This window comes from Hippopotamus amphibius, chromosome 1 (assembly GCF_030028045.1).
Source record: "Hippopotamus amphibius kiboko isolate mHipAmp2 chromosome 1, mHipAmp2.hap2, whole genome shotgun sequence".
NCBI classification, from domain to species: domain Eukaryota; kingdom Metazoa; phylum Chordata; class Mammalia; order Artiodactyla; family Hippopotamidae; genus Hippopotamus; species Hippopotamus amphibius.
The window spans coordinates 67,287,333-67,305,941 of NC_080186.1; the positions used below are offsets into that span (position 1 = coordinate 67,287,333).

Consider the following 18,609-nt stretch of genomic DNA (forward strand, 5'->3'; position numbering starts at 1 on the left):
GCCATTGGGAGGAAGTATTAACATAGATCATATATCATCTGTTTATTAGCTATAACCAATCTTATTTTCTTCTGGAAGGAGTTCTTCATTCACAGTGTTTATAGAATTATTACCATAATGTAGAAAGCCACAGTCTCATAGATTGAACTCTAGTTTGAGATGTAAGACCTAGGCTCAAATTCTGGCTCTGTTAGTTGTGTGATCATAGGCATTTCTTGAGTTTGTTGCCATATACTATAGGAAATGAAGATGTTGCCTAGCCTGTCTACTTTTGAGATTATTGTGAAGGTATAATGAGAAAGTTCTTTGTTATTGTAAAGCACACTGTCAAAGTGGTTAAGTCTCTCTGTTCTGCCACTTAATTAGCTGTGTAATGTTGAATAAAATATTTAACTTTTTTGAGCTTTAGTTTTTTCATCTGTGAAATGGTAATAATAATAGGACCCCTCCCCCCAGGTTTTTGAGAGTTAAATGGGATAATGAATATAAAGTACAGTGCCTAGCATTGGACATAATAAATGTTAACAATCATTATTATGCATATCTATTGATTGTGCACTGTGTACTGGGAGTACTTTATATACATTATTTCATTTAATGCTTTTAATGCTTTTAATGCACAATTCCATGTGATAGGAATGCTTTCTCCCCATTTAACAGATGAGGAATGAGTATCAGATTGTTCAGGGTCACATAACTAGTAAGTAGTTTAGTTTGGATTGGAACCTAAAACTCTCCCCCCACCCCAACACCCAGTATATTCAGATTCCTTTCAGGTATATACTGTAGGTGCATTTACACCATATAGACGAATCACCTTTGATTCATGTTTACAGATTTTTTTTCAGAGACTGATTTTGACTTTTCCAGTATTTTCAAATATCTTTTATTCCAGTCTTCCTAGGTTTCTTTAAGTTGCTCAATAGACTAGAACCTCTACTACAGAAATAAACATGCTTTGTTCATATATGTTAAGAATAGTTAATAGTTTGTTTACAAGCCACTAGACTCCTTGAGTCTGGCTGACCAAGCTATTACAAAGTGACTTTAGACTTCGCCTCTGGAAAGGAAAAAATATCCTGATTTTATCCTCTATTTGCAAGGAGTTTATTACTTCAAGTTGAAGTGCAAAACCGTAATGTCTTTATAGCCAAGGGATAAAGGTCAGAAGACCCTTGAAAATGACACATTGCCTAGCCTTAAATATTTCTGGGTGAAATCTTTTGGTTCTGAGTCTGGGAAAATAGAAATAGATATTGTATTCAAGGGAAATTTGGAGAACTCTATTTCTTTTCTCTTAATTTTAATTTTTTTTTCTGATGCAGTCCATTTTTTGGACTTGGAATACTAATAGGTATCTTTAAATTATCCTTAAGCAGAGTACCTCCAGCGTGATGGGCTTTCACATTTCATTCCATTGCTGTAAAATGGGCAGCATTCAAATGAACTGTCTCACTTGGTGCTATGTATTTGTTTAAAATGCATTTTAAAAGAGTTTTTATGAAAAGATTTATGTATTTGGGATCAAAAGATTTTCTGCTGATAGTTCATCTGTGAAGTTGAGGTTGTAAATCATTGGGAAAATGTAAATTTTTATCAACAACTTGGAATATATGTTCTATGTGGAGTTAGATATAGGTGTTTATGAAAGATAACCTGTGTGTTTGTAGGTCATAATAACACCATTTCTCAAACATTAATCCTTCTCCTATAAGTTTACTGTTATATTGTATCTTGATATAATCTAGAATTCTTTAGATTTTTCTTTGACTAAGCTGTTTTCAGCCTAGCCTCAATTAAAATGTAATAAAATAATTGGTTTAATGTGCTAGTTATGCTTTTTTTTAATAATACTCCATAAAATAAGTACTACCTGAATAAAATTGAAAGTTCATTCTTTTAATTTTGAAATTGTCAGGACAGGAATGAGTAATACATTTTGATAAGTGCAGAGTTAACTGAATTATCACACATAAATCTGCATAGACTCTGAAACTCATGGGGAAAAAATGGGAAATTACCTCTAGTGGTTAATGAATATGTAGCTTATAGAAAAATTGCCTCCAAATGGGTTTTTTTAAACTACGTTTATCTCCTTGGATTCACTTGCTTTTTTATGTTTTTACTTTATTCAGTACTCCTTTAACCCAGTAATATGCAATAGAATTGAATAATATTTAGAAATGACAGCCTGGGACTTCCCTGGCAGTCCAGTGGTTGGAACTCTGTGCTTCCACTGCAGGGGGCCTGGATTTGACCCCGGTCAGGAAGCTGAGATCCTGCAAGCCGTGTGGTGTGGCCAAAAAAAAAAAAGAAGAAATGACAGCCTGATAATTTTGTCTTTTTCATACTTACTTTTGTATATGATGTCATAATACCAGTATCATTATAACCTCAGTGGTTCCAAGTTATTGTATTTAATTAACAGAAAGTTAAAAATATTGTTACAGACCAGTCTAGTATAATTTTCAATATTTAAAAATATTTATTTATTTATTTGGTTGCACTGGGTCTTAGTTGCAGTTGGCAGGCTCCTTAGTTGCCTCATGCATGCGGGGTCTAGTTACCTGACTAGGCATCGAACCCCGGCTCCCTGCATTGGGAGTGCAGAGTCTTATCCACTGTGCCACCAGGGAAGTCCCCCAACTTTTAATTTGGTTAAAAAAATGACATTAGAAAATTTACAGAAACCTCCTTTCATACCAAAAAAGAGGAGTGACATAAATTCAGAATAAAAGAATGCTTTAAATTGAGTAAATCTAGCTTTATGGAAAATGAAGTGTATTTTCTGTATTTTTCTCACTTCACTGAAGAACAGTTTTTGGGACCCAGTAGCCTAAACACAGAGTTTGATTATATTACTCTTTTCAGATTGTTGTCTCATTTCTGTGATGGTTCTTTGTCAGCTTCTTGAATTGTCTCTTATATGCTGGTACATGGACATTGGTGCCTTCAGATATTCTGCCCCAAACCTCTTCTATTCTCCCTTGAATTAATTTGCTTTCACAGCTTCAGCTATGATTCAGAAATTATATTTCTGTGAACTTTTCATGCTCTGAGAATTAACCTGAGATTTTCTACTTCTGAAATGGAACAGTGCAGTCCTTTGCTGAAGGTTTGATTCCCTTCTATTTTTCATTGAACTAGCATTAGAACATTCACTTAACGTAGCGTTAGTCAGAAAAAGCAGATTAAATGATCTTCCTTACCCTTGTGCTGTGATGTCATGAAAGTGCACATAATGTACAAAAAAATATATGATGAATGATTGGATATGTGTATGGGTGGGTGGGAGGGATGACAGAGGAAAGGGAGTTAAAAAGTTACTCCTAGGATTTTAGTTTTGGCAGTAGGGTAATTTGTAGTATCATTCATTTAGATAAGTAATTCTGATGGAGGAACCAGGTATTGGTATTGGGGCTGAAGGCAAGATGGTGAATCCACTTTTTAACAAGTAGAATTTGAGGTTTTTATAGAGTCCAGCAGGCAGTTGGATATAGAACTGAAGCTCTGAAGGGAAATGTAGAAGCGAATATATAGATTGAGGAACCCACAGCATTGCAGTTATTGTGCAAGGATAAGAGAACAGGGAGTAGGACAGAACCTTGCAGAGTACTCTCTAAGCAGAGGAAGAGTAATTCTTAGAATTTGGGGCTTTCTCTTAAAGCTCCACATCTAGTGTATTAATGATAGTGAATTCTGTTGGGCCTGCTTTCAAAATCTAAGTTGAAGTGGCTGGCTGCTTTCTTGCCGCTTCCTCTGATAATGCATTGTTATTTCTCGCATAGCAATAATGTCCTCTGAAACTGTCCTTCATGTCTCTGCTCTTGCTGTCTACAGTCTGTTCTGCACACAGCTGTTGGAATGATCCTTTTATTATTATTATTTTTTATTTAAAAAAAATTTTTTTCCCCTCAACCCTCCCAGAATGATCCTTTTATTTATTTATTTATTTTATTTTTATTTTATTTTATTTTTTTTGGCTTTTCATTTTTTTTTTTCCAGAATGATCCTTTTAAATAAATGTCAGATCATGGTACTCCCTTGATTAAAATTCTCCAGTGACTTTCATCTCAGTCTGGGTAAAATCCAAAGTCCTTTACCATTGCCTACCAGGTCCTACATGATCGCTGTTTAAATGTTAGGTCATTCCTAGTGATTGCCATGCTGAGTGAAGTAAGTCAGACAGAGAAAGACAAATATCATGTGATATCGCTTATATGTAGAATCTAAAAAATTGGTACAAAGGAACCTATTTTCAAAACAGAAATTGAGTCACAGATGTAGAAAACAAACTTACTATTACCAAGGGGGAAAAGCGTGGGTGGGGGGAGGATAAATTGGGAGATTGGGATTGATATATGCAGTCTACTATATATGAAAGATAACTAATAAGAATCTACTGTATAGCACAGGGAACTCTAGTTGGTACTCTTTAATGACCTCTACGGGAATGGAGTCTAGAAGAGAGTGGGTATATGTATGTGTATGGCTAATTCACTTTGCTGTGCAGCAGAAACTAACATAATATTGTAAATCAACTATACACCAATAAAAAAATTAATTAAAAAAGGTCATTAGAGAATTCCTCCCTGACCACTCCCATCGTTCTTCATTGTCTTATCTTACTTTATTTTTTGTATCACTTCTCATCCAACATAATTTATCTGTTGAATTGTTTATACAAAATGTAAGCTCTGAGAGCAGGAACTTTCCTCTTCCCAGTGTCCAGAACAGTGCCAGGAACACAGTTGGTCCCAGTTAGTATTTGTTGAATGAATGAAAACAAGTGATTGTTGTCGCTTTGAATGTTGACACTTTCCTGCTTCAACGTTTATTTATTCTTTTATTCTCTTTGTTCAAATTTATTAGTGTGCTCTTGTTGCCTTCCCATTATGCTCTTGAGTTCACATTCACACAGCAGCCAGAATGATCTTTTAAAAATGTATATTAGATTGCATCATTAAATTCTCTTCTTTAAAATTGTTTGATAGAATAAATAATTCAAATTTAATTAAAAGGTATATAACAAAATTAAAAAGTAAATTAAAAAAACCCCAAAGATCAAATTCCCACTGTAGCCTACCAAGCCCTTCATGGTCTGGCACCTATCTGCTTTAAAGCTTCTTTTTTTCTTAAATGTTTACAGCAGCTTTATTCGTAATTGCTAAGACTTGGTAACAACCAAGACATCCTTCAGTAGGTGAATGGATAAATAAACTGTGGCATATTCAAACAATGGAACGTTATTCAGTGCCAAAAATAAGTGAGCTATCAAGCCATGAAAAGACATGGAAAAACCTTAAATGCTTATTATTATTATTCTTTTAAGTGTACAGTTTGATTTTTTTTCTCATTAATAATGTATATGTGGCAATCCCAGTCTCCCAATTCATCCCCCCCTTCTTTCCCCCCTTGGTGTCCGTATGTTTGTTCTCTACATCTGTGTCTCTATTTCTGCCTTGCAAACCAGTTGATTTTTTAAGTATTTATTTATTTATTTATTTGGCTGTGTCTTGTCTTAACTGTAGCATTCAGGATCTTCGTTGTGGTGCATGCAGTGTTGTTTGTTGTAGCGCGGTCTCTTCCTTGCAGCGCAAAGGCTTCTCTTCTAGTTGTGGCTCACAGGCTCCAGAGCATGTAGGCTCAGTAGTTGTGGCATGCGGGCTCTCTAGTTGTGGCGTGCAGGCTTAGTTACCCTGCTGCATGTGGTATCTTAGTTCCCCGACCAGGTATCAAACCTGTGTCCCCTGCATTGGAAGGCGTATTCTTAACCAGTGGACCACCAGGGAAGTCCTTTAAAGCTTATTTCATAATGCGTCTTCCTTTGCTTACTTAAGGTCCAGCCTCACTGGCCTCATTTCAGTTCCTCTGATATGCCAAGGCCTTTTCTGTTTCAGCACCTCTGTTGACACCATTTCCCTTTTCTCAAATGTTTTTCCATTTACTGATTTATCCTCCGTATTTACTTTTAGTTTGAATAATGTCTCAGTAATAATATTTAATGAATGTTTTCTAAGCACCAGGGAAGTGAATAAGAGAGGCCTTGCTATAAACTAGTTTTGGTGAAATGAAACACACAAGTGAATAGATGAGTATGGTAAGTAGTAATTTTCAAACTCCTAGAGGGATAGTTTGAGGGAGGGTGAGCAACCTTACTGTCATGCAATGACTTTACCCTTGTTTTTAACTAGAGCAGCTTTACTTTCTTCTGTTTCTGCAGCATATAAATTAAGAGCTCTTAAAAAAAGTGTTTGGAAATTACCATATATGCCTGGTGGTATGATATGAGCTATGCACAGGATTCCCTGAGAACACATAACTTCTTATAGGAGATGGTTGCATCTGATCTGACTTGAAGGGAAAGATAAATGTTAGCTGAGCAAAGGAAAGAAGGTAGAGACAGATGAGGCAGAGGTAGTAGTTTTCATCCTTGTCTGTTTATCAAAATTACCATTGGAACTCTTAAAAAATATATATATACCTCTACACTTTGTGATAATTCATCAAGTTGTATGTTTACAATTTGTGCACTTCTCCATAAGTATGCTGTACTTTAATAGATAAGTTAAAAATAACTTAAAAAATGAGATAATATAGCACTCTTCACTGGTAGTTCCAGTGGTTAAGACTGCTCTTCCACTGCTGGGGGCATGGGTTCGATCCCTGGTTGGGGAACTAAGATCCTGCATGCCTCATGGTGCAGCCCCCCCCACCCCAAAAGAGAGAGAGATAATATAAAATTTAGATATAATAAAATTTATTCCTTTAAAGTGTACAATTCAATAATTTTTAGTATATTCACAAAGTCGTATAACCATCGCCTGCAGAATACTTTCATCACTCTAAAAAGAAATCCCATACCTATTAGCAATCACTTGTTACCATCTCCTCCCTTCCTCCAGTCTCTTCAAGTCTCTTTTTTGTAGATTTTGCCTACGAATTTGCCTGTTCTGGACATTTCATATAAATAGAATTATACAATATGTGACATTTGTGACTGGCTTCTTTGACTTACCATGTTTTTAAGGGTCATCCATGTTGTGGTGTGTATCAACAGCTCACCCCTTTTTATGGCTGAATTAATATTCCATTGTATGCCATATTTTATATACCCATTCAGTTTATGGACATTTGGGTTGTTTTCACTTTTTGCCTATTATGAATAATGTTGCCGTGAACATTCATGAACAAGTTTTTGTGTGAAAATGTTTTCTTTTTCCTGAGTATATATCCAGAAGTGAAATTCCTGGGTCATGTGGTAATTCTGTGTTTAACTTATTAAGGAACTGCCAGACTTTGCCAAAGCAGCTGCAAAGTTTTGTATTTACACCAGCAATATATGAGAGTATGAGTTTCTCCATATCCTGTCAGTATTGGTTATCCATTTTTTTTGTCATATTGATCATAGTGGGTATGAAGTGATACCTCATTGTGGTTTTGACTTATATTTCCCTGATGACCAATGATGTTGGGCATCTTTTATTGTACTTATTGGCTATTTGTATATCTTTTTTGTACAACTATGTATTCAAGTCCACTGCTCAGTTTTTTGGAATGCTTGTCTGTTTATTAAGTTGTAAAGGTTCTTTGTAGGTGAATGATTTGCAAATATTTTTTTCTCATTCTGTGGGTTGTCTTGTTCTCTTAGTAGAGTTCTTAGAAGCACAAAAGATTTAAATTTTGATGATTCCAATTTATCTGTGTTTTTCTTTGGTTGCTTGTTTCTTCTTAATTTTAGTTTTTAAATTGTGATAGAATATACATAACATAAAATTGACCATTTTAAAATTTGAAGTGTAGTTGATTTACATTATTGTGTTAGTTTCAGGTGTACAGCATAGTGATTCAGTATTTTTGCAGATTATATTCTATTATAGGTTGTTGCAAGATAAAGGATATAATTCCCTGTGCTATACAGTATGTCCTTGTTGCTTATCTATTTTATATATAGTAGTTTTTATCCATTAATCCCATACTCCTAATTTGTCCCTTCCCCCTTCCCTGTCCCTTTTGGTAATCACAAGTTTGTTTTCTATATCTGTGAGTCTCTCTTGCATATACATTCATTTGTGTAATTTTTGAGATTTCACATATAAGTGAAATCATATAGTATGTGTCTTCCTGTCTGACTTGTTTCACTAAGCATAACATTCTCTAAGTCTATCCTTGTTTTTTTGTTTTTTTTTTTTTTGGGGGGGGTACACCAGGTTCAGTCATCTGTTTTTATACACATATCCCCGTATTCCCTCCCTTCCTTGACTCCCCCACCTTGAGTCCCCCCCACCCTCCCTGCCCCAGTCCTCTAAGGCATCTTCCATCCTTGAGTTGGACTCCCTTTGTTATACAACAACTACCCACTGATGCTGCAAATGGCAGTATTTCGTTCTTTTTGTGGCTGAATAATATTCCACTGGGTGCACGTGTTTGTGTGTATGTGTGTGTGTGTTCTTAATCCAGTCATTTGTTGATGGGCACTTGGGCTACTTCCATGTCTTGGCTACTATAAATGCTGCTGTGAACATTGGCATACACATATCTTTAATTCAAAAAGTCAAAAATGTTTGTTTTTTCCAGACATATACCCAGGAGTGGAATTACTGCATTGTCTGATAGTTCTATTTTTATTTTTATTTATTTAAAAAAGTTTTATTTTTGGCCATGCCACGCAGCTTGCAGGATCTTAGTTCCCCGACCAGGGACTGAACCTGGGCTCTTGGCAGTGAATGTGTGGAGTCCTAACCACTGGATCTCCAGGGAATTCCCTGTAGTTCTATTTTTAGTTTTTAAAGGAGCCTCCATGCTATTTTGCATAATAACTGCACCAATTTACATTTCCACCAACAGTGTACAAGGGTTCCCTTTTCTCCACATCCTCACCAACATTTGTTATTTGTATTCTTTTTGATGATAGACAGTCTGAACGGTTTGAGGTGATACCTCATCGTGGTTTTGATTTTCGTTTCTCTAGTAATGAGTGATGTTGAGCATCTTTTCATGTGGCTGTTAGCTGTCTGTATGTCTTTGGGAAAATATCTAAATTCAAGTCTTCTGTGCTTGTTTTGTATGGATGGTTTGGTTTTTTTGATATTGAGTTGTTTGAGCTGTTTATATATTTTGGATATTAACTCCTGTTGGTCACATCACTTGCAAATATTTTCTCCCATCTCCCATTTTTGTTTTGTTAAAGTTTCCTTTGCTCTGCAAAAGTGTTTAAGTTCAGTTAGGTCCCATTTGTTTATTTTTGCTTTTATTTCCTTTGCTTTAGGAGACTGGTCCCAGAAGATAACACTATGATTTATGTCAAAGAGTGTTCTGCCTATGTTCTCTTCTAGGAGTTTTATGGTTTCATGTCTTACATTGAGGTTTTTAAACCATTTTGAGTTTATTTTTGTATATGGTATAAGAGAATGTTCTTATCTCATTGTTTTACATGTGGCTGTCCAGTTTTCCCAGCACCAATTGTTGAAGATACTGTCTTTTCTCCATTGTTTATTCTTGTTTCCTTTCTCATAGATTAATTGACTGTGTGTGAATGGGTTTATTTCTGGGCTCTCTGTTTTGTTTCATTGATTTACGTGTCTGTTTTTGTGCCAGTACCATGCTACTTTGATTACTGTAGCTTTGGAGTATAGTCTGAAGTCTGGGTGGGTGGTTATACTTCCAGCTTTGTTCTTTTTTCTCAGGGTCGCTTTGGCAATTAGGGATCTTTTTAGGTTCCACATAAATTTTAGGATTATTTGTTCCAGTTCTGTGAAAAATGCCCTTGGAATTTTGATAGGGATTACATTAAATCTGTAGATTGCTTTGGGTAGTATGGCCATTTTAATAATTCTTCCAATCCAAGAGCACTGAATATCTTTCCATTTCTTTGAATCAGCTTCAGTTTACTTCACTGTTTTATAGTTTTCAGAGTATAGGTCTTTCACCACCTTAGTTCAGTCTATTCCTAGGTGTTTTATTTTTTAATGCAGTTTTAAGTGGGGTTGTATTTTTACTTTCTTTTTTCTGATGTTTCATTATTAATGTATAGAAATGCAAGAGATTTTTGTATGCTAATCTTGTATCCTGCAACTTTGCTGAAATCATTTATTCTAATAGTTTTTGGGTGAAGACTTTAGGGTTCTCTATATAGAGTATCATGTCATATGCAAATAGTGACAGTTTCACCTTTTCCTTTCCAATTTGGATATCTTTTATTTATTTTTTTCTTGTCTGTTGTGGCTGGGACTTAATACTATGTTAAATGGAAATGGTGAGATTGGGCATCCTTGTAAAATTGACTATTTTAAAGTGCACAGTTTTTTTTTGTTTTTGTTTTTTAATTTCATTTATTTATTTATTGGCTGCATTGGTTCTTCATTGCTGTGCGCAGGCTTTCTCTAGTTGCGGCGAGCAGGGGCTACTCTTTCTTGCAGTGTGCAGGCTTCTCACTGCGGTGGCTTCTCTGTTGTGGAGCACGGACTCTAGGTGTGTGGGCTTCAGTAGTTGTGGCACGTGGGTTCAATAGTTGTGGCTCATGGGCTCTGAAGCACAGGCTCAGTAATTGTGGCACATGGACTTAGTTACACCATGGCATGTGGGATCTTCCTGGCCCAGGGATTGAACCCATGTCCCCTGCATTGGCAGGTGGATTCTTTTTTTTTTTTTTTTTCCCTCAGAACTTTTATTTTTTTTGGTTTTTTTTTTTTTTTTTTTTTTTTTTATTATTTTTTTTTTTTTATTTTGGCACACGGGCTTAGTTGCTCCGTGGCATGTGGGATCTTCCTGGAGCTGGGATCGAACCTCTGACCTCTGCAATGTCAGGCGGATTCTTAACCACTGCGCCACCTAGGAAGCCCCAGAACTTTTATTGAGATACAGTTAACATACAATAAACTGCATATATTTAGAGCATACAATTTGGTATCCCAATCTCCCAATTCATTCCCCCCCCCCCAACCCTCCCCACTTTCCCCACTTGGTGTCCATATATTTGTTTTCTACATTTCCGCCTTGCAAACCAGTTGATTTGTACCATTTTTCTATAGTCCACATATATGTGTTAATATACAGTATTTGTTTTTCTCTTTCTGACTCAGTTCACTCTGTATGACAGTCTCCAAGTCCATCCATGTCTCTAGAAATGTCGCACTGGGCCACCAGGGAAGTCCAGAGTACACAGCTTTTAGTGGCATTAAGTACATTTAGATTGTTGGGCAGTCATCACTATCATCCATCTCTAGAACTTCTTTAATTTTGTAAAATTGTAACTCTGTATCTGTTAAACAATAACTTTCCATTACCCTCTTTCCCTAGTCCCTGTAAACCACCAATCTATTTTCTATCTCTAAGAATTTGACTACTTTAGGTATCTCATATAAGTGACATCGTGTAGTATTTAGTATTTGTCCTTGGTTGCTTGCACTTTTAGGGTCATATGTAAGAAACCATTGTGTAATCCAAGGTAACAAGGATTTATACTTATTTTTCTTCTAAGAATGTTATAATTTTAGCTCCTACACATTGGTCTTTGATTCATTTTTAGTTAATTTTTGAATATAATGCAAAATAGTTGTCCAGCTTTCTCTTGCATGTGGATATTCCATTTTCTTAGCACCATTTCGGGGAAAGATTATTATTTTTTTCCCCATTGATTTGTCTTGGTACCCTTCTTGGAATAATTATCTTTTATTTATTTTTATTTTTTTAAGGCCATACCACATGGCATACAGGATCTTAGTTCCCTAAGTAGGGATTGAACCTGTGCCCCCTGCATTGGGAGTACAGAGTCTTAACCAGTGGATGACCAGGGAAGTCCTGGAATAATTATCTTTTATTTTATTTATTTATTTTTTTAAGCTCTTTATTGAAATATAATTGCTTTACACTCTTGTACCAGATTTGAGGTACACCAGAGTGAATCAGCTGTATTTATACATATATCCCCATATCCCCTCCCTCCTGTGACTCCCTCCCACCCTCCCCGTCCTGACCCTCTAAGGCATCACCCATCATCGAGTTGATCTCCCTTTGTTATACAGCAACTTCCCTAATTATCTTTTTTAAAAAATTTATTTAATTGGCTGTGTTGGGTCTTTTTTGCTGTGTGTGGGCTTTCAGTTGTGGTGAGTGGGGGCTACTTTTTGTAGTGGTGCGTGGGCTCCTCATTGCCATGGCTTCTCTGGTTGCTGAGCACGGGCTCTAGGTGCATGGGCTTCAGTAGTTGTGGCACACAGGCTCTAGAGCACAGGCTCAATAGTTGTGACTCATGGGCTTAGTTGCTCCACAGCATGTGGGATCTTCGTGGAGCAGGGATCGAACCCGTGTTCCCTGCTTTAACAGGCGGATTCTTAACCACTGTGCCACCTAGGAAGTCCTGATCTGTGGGTTTATAATTTTCATCCAGTTTGAAAAAATTTGGGCCATTACTTTTTCAGACTTTTTTTCTGCTTCTTTTGTGCTTTCCAGTTACCCATCTACTAGGCTGTTAATGTTGTCTTACAGCTCATTTATGCTTTTTTAATTCAGTCCTTTCTGTGTTTTATTTTGTAGTTTTCTGTTGCTGTGCTTTCATGTTCATTGACATTTTCTTTGCAGTATCTAATCTGCTGTTTATCCCAACCAGCATTTTTCATTACTAGAAGAATCAATTAAAAAAAAATAACTTTCATATCTGTACCTAACATGCTTAATCTTTCCATTTATCTTTTTTGGATATGTTAACTAGTTATAATAACTGATTTAATGTTCCACCCTAGTAAATCTTTCATGTATGTGTCCTTTTTTGTTGATTGATTTTCTCATTATATGTAGTATCTTCCTATTTCTTTGCATGTCTGGTTTTCTTTGTGTTTTTTTGTTTTTTTTTGGGGGGGGGGATTTTTTTATTGGGTTTTTTTTTGGCTTTTTTTATTGGATGCCTGGCATTGTCAATTTTATGTTAAATATTTTTGAACTTTGTTTTGTGATGCAGTTAAGTTCTTTGGAAATGGCTTTATTTTTTTGAGGCTTGGTTTTAGGCTTCGTTAGGTGAGACTAGAGCAGTCTTTAGTCTAGAGCTCATTTTGTCCCACTACTGAGGCAGTGCCCTCCTGAGCACTGTACTTGATGTCTTATGAATTATGAGGTTTTTTACTCTGGCTGGTAGGTATACAAACTATTCCTGGCCCTGTGTGAGCCGTGGGCAGTGCTATACTAGAGCTAGTGAGAGACAGTTTTCAAAATATCAGGAAGTTTGTGAGCTGGCTTAATTCTTAATAGAATTAAATTACATGGACTTACAGTTAAATCAATTGTATTAAGAACAAAGATGCTTAAAAAAAAAAGAAAAAGGTGATAAATACTCAAAACTCATTACTTCCAGATTATATTATTACTTACTACTTTTTTTTATGCTTTGGCGGTAATTCACATGTATTGTATCACAGTTGTAGAAATATTACATAATGTTTAATGTGCTACCATGTACCTCTTTCCCATCTGCACTCAGTGGTATTGCTTGATAGCTTGCAATTGGCTGTGGGTAGGAATATTCACACCAAAGTCATTGGTAATCCTGCAAACTGGGAACTATAAGCCATTAACCGCCCTTAGTTGTTACACATTTTCTAGCATACCCCTGGCTATGGGTAGAAGTGGTTTTCCGGGTATTGGATACACTGCATGTTACTGATCAGTGCTCAGCTAAAGACCTGAGGAGGATCTCTGCAGATCTTCTGAGGTCTTACTTGCTGTCTCTGAAGCTCCCTCCTCTCTGGTACAAATGTTCTGGGAACCTTAGCCACTTGGGTCTCCCAACACTCTGTGCTTCATCTTCTTAACTCAGGGTGACTGCTTTGCCTGGGATCACTGCCTTGCTTTGCAGCCTGACAGGCAGGAAGCTGGGACTTTGCTTTATTTGTTTCTTCTCTTTCCTTGATCTCTGTCCTATATTGTCTGGTTTCCAGTGTATGAAAAACATTTTCATACATTTTGCCCAGATTTTTAGTTGTTTCCGATAGGAATGTAAATTTCATCTGTTACCCTGTCTTGGCCATAAGTGGAAGTCCCTTGGAAGGGTATTAGATAAGACAGTGACAGAAATGTGCACTTTAGACCCCACTGTAGACCATGCATTTGTAAGGGACAAGACTTAAAGTAGAGGGACCGATTACAGCGAGTGATTATATCAGGTGGGTTAGTTCAAGTGAGATGTGATGAAGGCCTAATGTGGTGGGGAAAAGTTTGAGAAATGTGTAGGGGGAGGAATCTAATTCAGAGTTTGTAAAAGGATGGGTCATGAGCCATTTACATCTTAGTCACCTTTAGTGTTTGATAAAAATGAGGATTCTGTGTCTTGCCCCAACTTCATTGAATCTGAAATTCTAAGGATGAGGTTTAGAAATTTGCATTTTAAATAAGTCCCTACAGTAATGCTAGTTTCAGAAGATGGTGATGGAATTTTTTTTCAAAATGTGAGCCTCATTTTGGGGGGAACCCCTACCTTGGAATGACCTGAAGTAGTTAATTAAAAATAAAGATTTATGCCTGCATGTCCAGAATTGCTGAATCTGAATTTCTGAGACAGTTGGTTCCAGGAATTTCTTAGTCACATTAAAGTTTGAAAACCAGTATGAGGCATAATCTCACTGAACTTCATAGTAACCCTGAGATGTAGTAGGCAGGTATTATGTCTCCTATTTTATAGATGAAGAAATGAAATGCAGAAGTGCAAAGTGGTTTTCTCATGGTCAGTTATTATTGATGGTGCGTAGAGAATCATATTTCCGTCTCCTTCCACCAAATCTGATGTTCTTTCTACTTCCTTTCTTTGTTGATTATGAAATAGACTTATCTCTAAAAATATGTAGGAGGCACCTAAAACATTGGCCCTGTGGTTACAGATAATTTAGGGAGCTAGGGAAGTGTGATCTTCTTGGTCATACTTTGTACCAAGTGAAAATTAGGTTCAACTCTCTATAGCAAGTAACTGTGATAAACTAATTGTCCAGGAAAAGTATTTCTGTCTTTGACCATTATCTTAATGCTTTTAATACTAGATTTGAATGTCCCTCTCTATTTTCTTTTAAAATCATTTAAAGCCATAGTGTAGTGCATGTGTTCAATATTTTTGCTCATAACAACTGAAGAATTGGGTGACAAATATGAATCTGTATTATAACCTTTGTTCTGAGTTTTTCCCCCAAGGTCTCATAAAACTTAAAAAAAAATTCAGTGTCTTATAATTTATATTGCATTTAGCTTAGATGTCACAGTTTTATAGTAAGTCTTGAGGCTTATAACTTTGCTATATCAGTAGCACTGATACATTTTCTAGTGGGATTTTCTGTAGTCTTTTGAAGTGATTTCATATGTGCCATGAATCTGAGATCCTGTAATCTGTTTAACACAGTAGTACTAGTGTTAGACTGAAAATGGTAGGAAAAGTAATTCTTTTCAGTCAAGATTGGTTTTTGGATTTGCTTTTGGAATTCTTGAATAGTCAATGAATTTTGTTAGTACGTGAAAACAAGCAAAGCTCTGTGGCAAAGAAGAAATAAGGCCTTAGGAATGGGATTTAAATGGTTTGTTTTCTGTTTTGTATGCTTTTTAAAAGACAAAATAGCTAAGTTTTTTAAACTTTTGGAAGTTACTGTACTTAAATAATTCAAATTTAGAAATTATTGTAGCTTGTCACAATTCAAAGTAGTTTATCTGTTCCAGAAAGCATATAGTATTTGTGCAGAATCTTAAATTTGAAAGTATAGTGAATGAAATGAAGACTGCTGTGTAGGGAATATGAGAAGAGTTTAGGCTAGTTTAACTCTTGGCTTGTTACAAGAGAATTTATATCAACTTTTAAATTTAGGAATACTCAGATCTGTATTAATTTTTTTATGGTATTTCCTAAAGTCTTTTTTAACATTTGAAAACAATTGAGGGAATTCCCTGGTGGTCCAGTGGTTAGGACTCTGCTTCCACTGCAGGGGGCCCAGGTTCGATTCCTGGTCAGGGCACTAGGATCCCACAAGCTGCGGGGTTGGGGGGGGGGTGGAGAAAACAAATTAATAGGAATGAAGTGTTTGAGGATAGGTATTAGTATTTCTTAATCACTGTTTACTCAATTTTTTTCCTCCAATTAAAAATGAGATATAATTGACAGTGTGTTAGTTTTCTGTACTGTATTTTAGTGAAACTTTTCTCTGAGAACATCTGGCAGGTTGACAACCCCAGTAACAAATTTTATCCATGAAACAGGTATAAGCCTATCTGCATTTTCTGTGTACATTTTTACTCTTTCTTTTCATTATATAGGAATTTGGAATGGTACACCATGCTGAATATTTTAAAATGTCATTGATAGATTTCTTTGACATATATATGGCTTTTTTTTAGCTTATTTTTCGGCTAATAAATGGGTAGAAATGACTAAGTTTTATATATGCTTTTCATTAACATTGTAAGGACATCGATATGTTTCTCAGACTTGTAACCTATAACCATGTGTATGTTTTTAAGAAGCTTGCTTTAAAGAAACGTTCTGCAGCTACATCTTGATTTGTTTCTTCACTTATTTTGTCACATTTATTTATATATAATTATATATATGTAAAACATACATTTCAAAATAATATGGACAAATTAGTCACAGAGGGATAATCTAACCAAGACAAAAGTATTACTATAAAAGACATCAAATGTTTTAAAGTCACATTTAGGGGAAAGTCATGATTTTCTTTTTTTACTGCATTCTTAAGCTTTCTAAATTTATTCCCTAATATTATCATAAAACTCAAAAAAGTACTTTTCTATTAATGTCTAAGAAATTACAGACTTCCGGAGAATGCGGTGTATCTGCATTGGTAGTCAGAAAAGGAATTTAAGGAGCACTAAAACTTCTAAGAATTTTAATTTAGAGTTAAATTTTGAAATATTTTATGTGGGTACTGTGAGAAGCATTTGTAAAAGTGTTAACAAATCTTAGTCTGTTAAAGATAACATTTTGTAGCTAAATATAAGGAATTATTTGTGAAATTTATTAAAAAATGCAGTATGTTTAGAAATATTATCAGTTTTATCCACAAATCTGTAAACAGTAACACATCCATAGTGACTATATTGTGGTTTCCCTTCACAGATACCAAGTTGTGCTAGTACAGCCATATAAATAATTAATACGTGAAGTCTCAATGTAACATGGACATTAACAGTGATGACAGATAAATGCAGACGCTTGGGAATCAAATACTAGGCGAAACACTGTAAAAAAAAGGTAAGAAAAAAATGTAATCTTAATTAAGGCCAAGCGGGATTTAGTTAGTAGAAGTAATTGACTGAAGTTTCTTTTTCAGTGTATTAGGCTTCTTAAAAGAAGCTTAATCTGCCTAATCATCTGAATGATCCTGTTTATCTTAATACTGATAGGACTCAGATGTAAGTATCAGTTCTTCTGTGAAAATAACAGTTGTAGATCTCCTTGCCTGGCATATATAATGGCTGATGTTTCTACAGCAAACCTTACCCAAATAGGGTAGTAAGGTGACTGACTGGAACGTAATAGAGCACTGGCAGCTGGAATGGGCATGCCAGTGAACGCCCAGAGACACATCCTAAGTTGTGGATCCTCTTTGGCTCTGTTGGTTGCTACTGTCACCACACACCATACAGTGTAATAATGCTTTACCATGTTTGTGAAAAGATTTCAGGGTCGAGTACAAAGGAGTTGGCAATTGGGATCTGTTTTAAAGAAGAGTGAAGTTTTAAGTCAAGGGTTACTTTTTTGTTAATTTAGAATATTTTTTAATGTAGTATTAAATAATTTTATTTAGACAGTTTTCCTACCTTGTGCTTTTCAAGAATTTGCAAGCCATGTCTGGGAGAGATTGGACCTATAGGTATTAGATATTAGCCTTGTTCCCCTCTTGCTGACTGTAATCTGTTTATCTTTAATAGGCAGTAAATCTAGTTTACAAAGCTTGATAATTGCATCAGTTTTTAATTTTTAAAATTAAAAAAATTTTTGCATTAGTTTTTAAGTTGCAGTCTTTTTCCAAAAATAGTGTCACTTTTAGAATTTCTAGCTTTATATTTATAATAAAGTGACAGTTTCCATCATAAACATCACTAGTCTTTTTCCTGGTGCTCCTCCTTGTTTCCGAGTGTGCACTCATAGTAACCCATTTAGCCAGACACTCTGAAAAAGATATCATAATACATTACTATGAAGTAAAACTGTGATTAACCAGACAGTCCAAGAAATGGTTTGTAATTAGGTTAATTAAAATACATGGCCAACTGGGTACTAAAGCCAGAAAATCCATATTGTTTTTACTTTTGTTCAAAATCTGTATGCCAAAAATAACAGAAATTTCCCTTTATAAACAATTTCCCTTTGTAAAGTCTTGTAGCACTTTATAACCATCAAAGTTATCATGTATATATAGAAGACTTGGTTGATTCTTTGTTGTACGTAACCTAAATTATTTTTGTTGTTCAGTCCCCAGTTTTAAATACTTGAAGGCCAAACTTTGGGAAGGCCTCTAGAATAAGAGTAAGAGATTATAAATTCTGTATGAGAAACCTTCTTATCAAGGGCAGTCTTTGAGTCACCTCAAAACAATATTGCCTTAGACTGTAGAAAAGAACTGA

General features: G+C 35.5%; 1 protein-coding gene across 10 annotated transcripts in view; it reads left to right on the forward strand.

The window, feature by feature from the left end:
* Nucleotides 1-18,609, forward strand: part of ZZZ3 (zinc finger ZZ-type containing 3) — a 117,887-nt gene that overhangs the window by 28,549 nt on the left and 70,729 nt on the right. For 7 of the 10 annotated variants that reach the window (XM_057715790.1, XM_057715724.1, XM_057715716.1 and 4 more), the window contains exons 2-3: nt 17,099-17,233; nt 17,313-17,394. The gene's annotated coding sequence lies outside the window, so the exon portion shown is untranslated. The remainder of the gene's footprint in view (nt 1-17,098; nt 17,234-17,312; nt 17,395-18,609) is intronic. The other 3 variants (XM_057715743.1, XM_057715766.1, XM_057715782.1) reach the window with 1 other exon arrangement.